This window comes from Crinia signifera, chromosome 6, assembly GCF_055691185.1.
Source record: "Crinia signifera chromosome 6, ASM5569118v1, whole genome shotgun sequence".
Classification (NCBI taxonomy): Eukaryota; Metazoa; Chordata; class Amphibia; order Anura; family Myobatrachidae; genus Crinia; species Crinia signifera.
Genome location: NC_139222.1, coordinates 102,895,497 through 102,903,272, shown reverse-complemented (window position 1 = coordinate 102,903,272; position 7,776 = coordinate 102,895,497).

Genomic DNA, 7,776 nt, shown 5'->3' with positions numbered 1-7,776 from the left:
GGGATTTTTACAGCAAAAACCCCACAGGGAAGAAAAAAATGGGGAAAAGTATATGCAGAAATCCAAAAGGGTGAGATGTAGTACAAACGCAGGATTAGGTAAAAACCGTAAGAGGCCATAGAGGACTGTCTCCGTGCAACAACCTCTGCCAGGGTACGGTGTTTGTGGGAAGGGACTATGGTGTGCAGGATGAGAGGTAGTACTGGTGCCTACACGCATTATATTAGTGCACTGCAGGGTGAGAGGCAGTATCTGTATGGCTTAATGCATGGTATACGTGGAAGAAGCAGGGGCAAGCAGGGCAGGACTGGCACTTCTGGCAAATGCCAAAAGGGCCGATGGCCTTGTGGGCCAATTTTGTGCAGAAAGTTCTTAGAGGCCTGCTGCCTCCTGGGCTTCACTGTGCGCCACGCGTCATTTGCATATTGGCACCATGATGCCGCAGCGTCATGAAGTAATGACGCCGCCGCACCTGACCCGCCGGCGCCCACATCCAGTCTGAGCAGCCCAGATGGGGGAGCTGAGGGGCTGGCCAGGTGAATCATCATATACATCATTCATTTCCCGCGGGTGGGAGAAGCTGCACGGTACCGCAGCAGGGTGCTATTTAAGCAGAGGGTGTAGTCTGATCCGTCCTCCTGCTGTGCCAGTGCTCCAGTGCAAGACTAGTAAGTGTCCTGCTCTTGTTTTGTCTATGACTAGTCCTGATTCCTACCCCTACCCTACGCACCTCTGACTTATCTCTGCTGCTGCCGTGGCCCATAATAATGTGTAATGGGTGTGTGTCATAATGTGCATGGGCTTAATGGATTGTGTCCTATTCTGTAATGGACATCACGGTGTGTTCCATAATGGGTAATGTCTTCTTTTTCTTATGCCATGCCTCTTTTCCATGAGGCCAAGCCCCCTTTTTGCCGTGTGTCTTAGCAGGACAAGGGTCCCGCCTACTACAGGTGGGCCTGTGTGCTCAAAATGCCAGGGCCGTTTTCTAGTCCCAGTCCGGCCCTGTGGGCAAGCGCAGGATTTAGAATAGAGAATTTAACATGGAGAGGTGGAGCAAAGCATGGGGGTGGAGACTGAGCTGACCCAGTATACATCGATGACGTTAAGCTATTGTACATAGTGAGATGATAGATCAAATATATTTTATAATAGTCATAGAGCAAGCTACATTCTAAAAATGTATTAGAAAATCACAGCTGTACACAAATTTGAATGTTCTAGGTGCTAGACGTTAAAGGGGTTTACCAGAAGCCACCCGTCTATTTAGAGGGGCTGGGGGCATGGCCAGGAGCTTACACAGCACTGGCCATGCCCCCATAGTGACAAAACCGGCGCATGGACTGCGGCCACGGCATCCTTTGACATACCTCCCAACTTCAACTGTCAGCAAGGAGGGACAGGCGCGTGCCCGAAATTAGGGGGCATGGCTTGACGTGGGAGGGGGAGTGGCCTATAATCACGTCCCTATTTTACGCTGTGGGGGCATGACCCTGAGGCTCTGTGAGCCTCTAGTCAAGCCCCCAGCCCCTCTGGATGCACAGCATCTATTTTCCGCTCACCAACAACTAACGGGAGACTCCCAACTGTCCCCCCCCCCCGCCGAGGGACACTGCCGGAGGGGGGTCACGGGTGCCGGCGGTGGGGTCACGGGAGCCAGGCGGTTTTGCGGGAGGGTTGCCCCTCTTTCTGGTAGGGGGACCCTGCTTTAAGCATTTACAAGTGCCTGTATGAAGAGGATCAGGCATTGGGCTGAGTGGTAGGAAGCAGCAGTGAGTGAAGGGACTTAGGGGCCCATTTATCACAGATTGTATTTACAATGCGATCTGGACATAATGTTACCACCCAGGATTGCATTGTAAAATGCAATCCTAATGGCAGGATGTATCATGCCTGCCTCACAGTGACAGGGCTCCAAAATAAGTCTGTCATAGATGATGTGCTGAACTGGGGGGTCTGCACATGTGCGGTTAGCGCTGACAACCCTGCTGACTGCACTGCCCCGACAGCATTGTAGACTACAATGGGCTACCGCTATATCAGAATGGCGGTAGCCCAGGGATGTGAAGTGCAGCTGCCCGATGTTAATACATTGGGCAGCTTCGCATCCCTCATAGAAACCTGTGGGAGATGTGGCGGTGCAGCAGGTATAGATTTGGGGGGATACTTAATATTTGCGGCTAACCCCCAATATTTAGCTTCAAATATTGAATGATAAATGGGCCCCTTTGGAAGAGTAGGAGATTACAGCAGCTAGAATAACTGTGAGAACAAGTCCACATTTCACAACCCATGATTCAGACATTTAAAGGGGCTGGGCCCTAAAGTCAAAGAGGACAGGGCTTAAATTGCAGCACTAGTGTGCATTAGTGAGTGGAGCATGGGAAGACCTGCTACCTGTGACACTGTTGGAAGGAGGAGACGAATTTAGCATGTTGGAGCAATGGAGGAGGACAGTCCTGCCTTGGACTATAAATCTAACTGGAAACTTCCAATTGCTTAATTATTCACTAGATAAGGTTCAAATGGGCTCTAAAGGCCCCCATACACTATGCGATTTTGGGCCGATTCCATGTGATTTCATTGGCTGAGAGTGCGCTATCTCAGCCAATCAGAAGCCGGATAGTCATTTGACGTTATTTTAAAGATGTAATAGCCGCCGCTGCCGGCCGCCTGCTCGGCGCTGAGTGACAGCATGCTGATTATCACCGCCGCCCGCCCCACTGTCACCGGCATCCCCCGCTGCACACAGAGACGCTGCTGCCAGCCCCCACTACCGCCGCTGCTCACCGGCACCGCCGGTGCCCGCCCCCCCACACTGCTCCCCCGGGGAGCTGCCGGGCGGCTCGCAGGAGAATTGGGTCCGACTTGTCCCTAGGACAAGTCGGCCTAATGTATGGGGGCCTTAAAGCAACTTGCTATGTGGTTGCAAGAAAAAAAGTACAGTAAATAATTTTTTTTTTTTAGACGTCTAGATGTAGACGTCTAGTTCTGGACACTGTCTAAGTGTACGGCAGCCCCTTGCTACGCTCGGCACACTATGCTATTCTCTCTCCATGCCCTAGTGGATGGTAGAGCATGAACAACCGCCTGTTGTTGACCTTCTGCATTGTCGACCTTCTGCCGGTCGATCTTAGGACCCTGTCGACCTTCAGTCCCTGTCGAACTACTGCCTGTCAACCTTCCAGTGTGGAACTTTCTTAGGCCGACCTAACGACCGTATCCTGAGAGATGACAGGTTGCAGGGAATCCTGCTGTGGTCTCCCTGTGATACAAGCGGGGGTTCTTAATATTTGTGGCTAACCCTAAAAACAGGTGTTTTGGGAGATTTAGCAGCAAACTTTCAATAGTTAAGGGGCCCCTAAGAATAAAAACGGCATTACAAATGTGGCAGCAGCCGAGAGCCAAATCAAGCTTTCTTATGAAGGGCCAGTCAGAAGCCAATACTTGTATACTGGCCCAGGGGTGAATTTAGAGGGCATATGGGCCTGTGCCCCCACCCCCCTTCCTTTCACTCCCCAATTCCCTTTCTCTCTCTCTTTTCTCTGGATCTGTTCTCCCTCTCTTCACTCTTCTTTTCTTTCACTCTCTCCACTCTTTCTCTCTATTATGTTCACTCTCTTCTCCCTCGGTTTACGCTCATTTTAATTTATTCTATCTCCCCCTCATCTCTCTCTTTGCCCCCTTGCTGTCTCTCCCTATTCTCTCATTCACTCCCCCTTTTCCACCCTCCTTTTCTCTCTCTTTTGCTCGCATTTTCATCTCTCTCCTCTTAAATCTCCCTTTCTCTCTCTCTCTCTGCTCTCCTTTTCTTTCATTCTCTCTCCCTCTCATCCCTCTTTGTCTCCAACCATTCTCTCTCCTTTTCTCTCTCTCTCTGCTTTTCTCCCTCTTTCACACTCCCCTTTTCTTTCATTCTCTCTTCCCATCATTGCTCTTTGTCCCCTTCTGTCTCTCTTCCCCCCATTCTCTCTCCCCCTCATCCCTCTCTTTGTCCTGTTTGTGTGTCTCTCTCTCTCCCCCATTCTCTCTTTCACTGCTCCCACTGTAGCTCCACCTACACTATTCTCTGCCCACCTATGCGCCCCACCATTCCCCTATGGGGGCCCTGCCCATTTTGTCAGTCCCGGGCCCCAAAATTTGTGATGGCATCTTCAGATTCCAATGTATCCGCTCCTCTTATGGTTCTTTTCACCATGTATGAATAGGATGTAAAGCCCTAGAAAGGAACTCTTCCACCAGAGGCACCCAAGAAACAAGTCCTGGGTTTATTCATCATGTAGTATTTCATCAGTTTAATACAAATAATAAAACAGCTTAATTACGCTTACATTAAATTATTACATTATTCTTATACACATAACTGCCCACCAGACGCAACACTGCAAGTCTGCAATCACCCTGTCTGGGTGTGAGTTCCAAGTGGGCGTGCATATCATTAATGGTTCTAATTAATTCCACCCAACACGTTTCATTGTAAATGGCTTATTTTTATATTTAAAGGTTCTTTGTTAACATACTGTAATTGTGGGGCCAGTTCCTCCCCAATCATACTTGACATAGGGCCCAATTCAAGCCTGCCGATGATGGAATGACCACGCATGTGTACAGCACGTGAGCAATTCATTGGATGGGAGCCAGCTGACCGTAGGGTGAGTGACACCCTGCGGGCATTTGGGGGAGTAAACACAGCATTTTCTTGGAGTGTCCCGGAAAACACAGGCGTTCCCCGGCCGTTGGGAGGGAGGGGCCCTCTTTCTCCCCACAGCCATCGCAGCACTGAGTAAGTCTAGAGTTGCAATGAGAGGTGAAAACCATTCGATTGTGACTAGTTTTGAATGGTTTTCCCCTAATGTGCATGGCTGTGATTGCATTCCCAGCTGCATGCATGCGAGGGGTAAGTGCAGATGCTGAAGCAGCGCTTACCTAATTGCTACCAAAATCAGGTCTGAATCAGTCAGAATTTAAAAATGGGCCAAATGTTGCATGCAAGTAAATAGTTGTTGACAATTCCTTATCCGGATATCTGTTATCCACATTATTCCGAAAACCTTAGTTTCCAGAATGTGTCCAGCACTACAGGGGACATCCGTAACAGCACTACTGGGGACATGATATATAACTGGCACTACTGGGCACATGATATATAACTGGCACTACTGGGGACATCTGTAACACCACTACTGGGGACATGATATATAACTGGCACTACTGGGGACATCTGTAACAGCACTACTGGGGACATGATATATAACTGGCACTACTGGGCACATGATATATAACTGGCACTACTGGGGACATCTGTAACACCACTACTGGGCACATGATATATAACTGGCACTACTGGGGACATCTGTAACAGCACTACTGGGGACATGATATATAACTGGCACTACTGGGCACATGATATATAACTGCCACTACTGGGGACATCTGTAACAGTACTACTGGGGACATCTGTGACAGCACTACTGGGGACATGATATATAACTGGCACTACTGGGCACATGATATATAACTGGCACTACTGGGGACATCTGTAACAGCACTACTGGGGACATGATATATAACTGGCACTACTGGGCACATGATATATAACTGGCACTACTGGGGACATTTGTAACAGCACTACTGGGGACATGATATATAACTGGCACTACTGGGGACATTTGTAACAGCACTACTGGGGACATAATATATAACTGGCACTACTGGGGTCATCTGTGACAGCACTACTGGGGACATGATATATAACTGGCACTACTGGGCACATGATATATAACTGGCACTACTGGGGACATCTGTAACAGCACTACTGGGGACATGATATATAACTGGCACTACTGAGGACATCTGTAACAGCACTACTGGGGACATGATATATAACTGGCACTACTGGGCACATGATATATAACTGGCACTAAATATGCGTGAGAAAATACTTGCTTAGCATTCAAATTCATTTCCTAAGATAGTACACAAACTTTGTTTCATGTTTTGAAACCCTTTTTCATGCACCAATAAAATACATTTGTGTGTATTTCATGTGTTTCATGTGTACAGCATAAATGCATTTTGTGTTTAAACATGGGTCCTGTTCTCAAGATACCTCATTGAAATATAAAAATATTCCAAAATACGGAATAATGCATTTCCCAAAATGATTCTGGTCCCGAGCATTTTGGATAAGGTAAATCAGCCTGTACAGCAATGCAGATAGTAGTACAAGATGGCACTATACTGACTACCGATATCAATCATGTATTCTTGCTGGTTAAAACCTAGACATTCAAAGTGATTCGGGTGGTCCAATTATTGTGTCCAATTGCTGGACAATAACATTTACAGGCAGAATTTTCTGCTTTGATAAGTAAATGTCAAATGAAATTAGATTTTAGTCATGCAGAAAAAATTTAGTTTCACACAGCGTGGTATACAAAATCTGTGTTTGTTTGGTAGCATAAAGAAAATGTGCTCCTTACTATGGTCTACAATAAAATGCCTGTTTGAGAGGAGAAATGTTTTATTCCTGTATGACACAGAGGACATTTCCAATGAAGAATCTGTTTGGCTCTATACTACAAGCTACATCAACAATTTTATAATTACAGTGGGACTGTTGTGTTCATCAGCTTAATCTGCTGATTTTGGAAAGCTCTAGTGGTTTGATCATCTAACTTATATTACCTTTTGCAAAATAAACTCTATCCAGTTCTTAGTGACTGCTCCAAGTAACATGACAATATTTACAGACGCAGGCCTGCTAACTGATGCTTCCACTGTCTGGCATTCCAAGTGGGGCTTCTATGACACATTTAGTGGGTGGCGGGGGTGGGCAGGTGCGATCGCAGTCTGGCCACACAGACTGCTGCCTCTCTCCCTAGCCCAGTAAAAAGCAGTGTGTGCAATGCTGGGTGTAAGAGGCTGCTGAAGCTCTCTCCCTGTCTGCTGCTGTCTGCAAGGAGGGAGAGCAGCGGGACCCACATCCCGTCCCCCTCTCGGTACCACTGTATGTGTATTTATGTATTTATTGTTTCTATCATTCTGAACCCATTTACATTTATTGACAGTTTTAAATAATTAATTGTCAGACCTTTTAAATATAATAATAACAATACTGTGGTTATAACAGTCTCCTATTCTCTAAATTATTTTCATCTTTAATCTCTAAAAAAGTAGTCATTTTGTTTTGCGTTAAACAATTTCAACATTAAACCAGCACAGTGGTCAGTATCCATAAGCCTGCAAAAGCCTGGAAATGTAATCCTTAATTCATATGTACCTACCATCCTGGAATGTCGGGAGAGTCCCAAAAATCAGGTCTGCCTGGAAGGGTGTGCAAGCATTCCGCATTTATCAGGACCCTCGCATCAGCCCCCACACCTCCTGCCTCTGCCTGTCAATACCGGCATTCACAACCCTTTTTTTCTGGGTGGGGGGAGGGGGGCTAAAATTATGCAAATCACATAATTTAGTACCACCCCCCTGCCCGAATAGCCACGAATCACTGAATTTACAGGAATGGGGGTGAGGCTTAATGATGGCAAGCCCTTCCCCTGCCTCTGGGAAAAGCTGCAAAGAGTCACCTCTCCAGGCTTCTTCCGGAGAGGCGACAATTAAGGTAGGCAAGTATGCCTTAATTCTGCATTCAGCATTGTGCTATTAATCAAGGTGTGTACTATTTTGGAGTAATGTTGCACACCAAAACAACATTTCCCATTTTGGATAGAGTTAGCTTTTGAAACAGGTAATCCTGTGCTCATGCAGTGGCGTAAC